The sequence below is a fragment of the Xiphophorus maculatus genome, chromosome 13 (genome assembly GCF_002775205.1).
Source record: "Xiphophorus maculatus strain JP 163 A chromosome 13, X_maculatus-5.0-male, whole genome shotgun sequence".
In the NCBI taxonomy this organism is placed as follows: Eukaryota; Metazoa; Chordata; class Actinopteri; order Cyprinodontiformes; family Poeciliidae; genus Xiphophorus; species Xiphophorus maculatus.
The window spans coordinates 26,107,888-26,111,671 of NC_036455.1; positions in this window are offsets into that span (position 1 = coordinate 26,107,888).

Below are 3,784 nucleotides of genomic sequence, written 5' to 3' on the forward strand. Positions count from 1 at the left end.
TTGGGTTTATGACCACAACAGCTTAATTAAAACGTCAATGTAAAATGTCAACTTTATGAGGTCAAATGTTAATCAGCTGCACCCAAGTGTAGATAACAGGAGGCAGCAGACCAATGCAGAATGTTGAATGAGCTCAAGATGAATAATCTATGCCAATTTTGTTTAATATTTGTTATGAAACATGGTCAATATGAGCCCAATCAATCATTAGACCAAAAATGTGTAATCATAATAATCCTTTCATATTACTGTCATGGGATACATTATTTCAATGCATGAGAATGAATGATGACAACAAATAGAATTATCTTTATTTTAAAAAATTGTATTATTAAATTTTAAGAATGCATTCATGGCAAGAAGACAAAAAAATGGACTCTTAAAACAAAATACCTTTGTGGATAAATCTACTCTGTACTCTGAGATGCGGCAGCAAAATCAGCCATTGCAGACATGCGTGTGTGTGTGTGGGCGTGTGTGTGTGTGTGTTTTTTGTTGATAGGATTAGGAACAGGAAGTACTTGGAGACAGGCAAACATATGCTTTAACTGGTCAGACATTAGCATCTCCATGGTGTGTACTGAAAAAGTTCACCAATCGGTTTGCTCCAATTGGCTGCTATATAAATAGAAGGAAGAATAAATGATTCATCGTCAGTAGGGTGCGCTCTCATCGGTGTGTGACAGCAGCAGGAGAAGTGTATCTCTTGCTTGACAGCAGCCTGCAGGATGCCACAGAATAGATATGAAAAAAATATACACACACCTAAATCTGTGTGCAATGAGAAGCGTGAGGTAGACTTTGTTGAATCCTCATCATTTTCCAGCTGGACTAAAGTATGTTAAAGCTGCAGCTCAGCAGCTAATTAGTAACCCAACCTTCCATTAGCTGCATGTTAAAGATACATGAAAGGCTATGTGTTCCTAATGTATTTTAAATCTCAATGTCCACACTTATGGAGACTCACTCAGTACTACACTTTTCTCTTAGTGCAACTTGTGATACAGGAGTGTATGCCTGTTCACTTTGCCTGTGTTTATCTTGGATTGGTGAGGTGAGAGGATGTGTCCACTGGAACTGAACCTTGGAAGGCACACTGTGACTGGGATGAAGAGAAATGTACTTTCTACACTGCTAAGAGGATGTAACTCTCATGTCCACACTCTTTCTGATAATAATAATAAAAAAAAAAACATTCATACCTCGGGAAGGGTACAACAGGAAATTTTAGTGATTTTGAAACCATTACTTTTTTATATCGCGGCATCTTTGAAACCAGTAACTGAGTAATACTTAGTTGAGACATTGAAATTTTGTGTCCCATTTGCTCCTTAAACATATGAATGAATTTGAAATCAGCTGAGAAAGACAGAACACCAAAGATCAATGCATTTCTCCTTTATTTCACTCTAGGTATGACATGCCTTTACAACACAGCCATGATAGCCGGTGCTAACATCTGCTCTGTCTGGGCACAAAGAGCTGCGGTAATTTACAATATGATTCTAAACAGATCTTTACATCAACATAGTTCATTCTGTTGTTGTAGAACCTCCAAAACAATCCACTGTACTGGGAGAATCCTAAATAAGGAGGTTTTAAGACAAAAACCAGAGGTGGAAGAAAGAAAACATGAGTTTGAAAACAAAAAGCAGATGTGGGAGGTATTCAGGCACTTAGAAAATACACTCTGCTCCTTGGCTACCGTGTTTTATTACACTGCACATGCATTTTACATTTTACACATCGCTCTGATCCAGTCATGAAAAGGTTGTCCCGACATGACAAGGCTATGGGTACGGCACATTCAATAACAACTAATTAAAGGGATTCAAGTATTCCACAAAACACCAACATTTGTATTTACATTTGATCATTTTTAATATCTATACCTGGACATCTCATTGTGTTTCACTGAACTCAATTCACCACCATAGCTGAACAGACTGTCTACCACTGGGTTCACACCATCCACTCTGTTCAGTTCTTGCATTTTCTGTTTTGAATCCAGAACCTGAAAAGTGACCAGTTATAAGTTGAATTTCTTTGGGTTCTTATTTAAAGTGATTTGGAAAATGATCTTTATCACATGAAAGTCTAATTTCCTGGGAATTTACAGATCCCTGTTTCCTTCCTCTTTCAGTTGGTCGTCTATGTGTCTGTGAGGAGCAGGAAGCCATTAGACACAATCGATTTTCTCCTGAGACACAGCTTGGAACATTGCTGCACTCTGTGTTATTAGAGTGAAATGATGCATACAGCGGCACCGTGACTTTGAATAGGCTCATTTGCAATGATCAGTCATGATTGGGGTGGCCATGTTCACGTCTGCAAAGTTCATCATTTACATTCGGAGCAAGTGAGAAGAAGCAAAAAGGAAAAGGCAAACATTTACAGTTAGCAAAACAGCAGAGACACCCAAGGACCCGAAGAACCACAGAACACCAACAGGAAGAGTCCACTGAAACCGACATTTAGTCTTGTGCTTACTTCGGCTCAGGACCGATGTTTAAAAATTCACTCTGAGAGACAACAGCTGGCTGAAGACCACATGAACAAACACAAACTTCACAACTTAAAGAAAACAGAAACCATCTAATGATTTTTACATGTTTTTAAAGTGCTCAGTCATAAGGTAAACTGTTCAGCTGTCACTGATAAAACTTGTTGCCGTCATTTGATTTCTTATTTCTAATAAAATCTTTGTTTGGCAGTTGACTGTAGATACTGTACCAAATGCACTACAACATGTTTGTACAGACGGCAGCATGTCACGGTGGTAAAATTGCACTTGCCCTTCTTCCACCAACCTCCTGAGCAAAATCTTTACATTTTGTTTTTGCCCTCCATGTAAATACAATGCAAATATGATGGATAAGTGTTCACGTAGAGACACTATTTCTTGTTTAAATGTGGTTCATGTTTTTGTTGTTAATTCTGTTGCACAATTCCTTAAAATAAAGGACTGTTTTGATTTGACACAAGGATCCACAGAAAGATTCCTAAAGATATCCAGCATTGGCATGACAATGCAGTTCAGCAGTGGCACCAACCCGCTGACTTCCAGGACTAAACAGGACATATTCAAGCCATTGAGATGTCTTGCAGTCTCAATTGGATCCATGTAAGGCCCTCTGACTGCACTGAGCAGAAGTGAACTTGTGTCTACTTCCACGCTACAACCTTTTGACCACAAAGTTTGTGCAACGTTCATTTCGTCATCAGTGTGCCTACTGAGGTTCTTCAAACTGTTGACATTGAATTCCTGAAAAGGTTTGGGTTTGATCCCAACCACGGCTTCATTGCTAACAACAGTTCCAGCTTCATTTACATAAGTACACATCATAGTGAGATGCACTGGTGACTTGTGAAAAACCAAGATAGCTTAAAGAAGTTATTTGTGTTGTTTAGTCATTCAATTGAGACCGCAATCAGAAAACTATACATTTGGTCATACAGCTAAGCTGTCGGTTTGTAGCTGCTGGTGTCTCTGTCTCAGTGTCCTCTCTATGGACAGCTTTAATGTGTGCAGTAATTATAAATGGAGGCTTCTGTTCCCCCATTGGTCAAAGTCTTACTGTTTTTTGGAAAGTTACTGATCTCTCCAAATCATTTTTAGATCTAAAAAACTGTTTTCAATGTCTCTAGATCAGTGTTTCCCAACCCTGGTCCTCAAGGCTCACTGCCCTACATGTTTTAGGTATTTCCTTGCTCTAATCCAGCTGATTTCAATTGATGACTGATTAACAGGCGTTTGTTGAACTGCAGTCAGTTGGATCAGGCA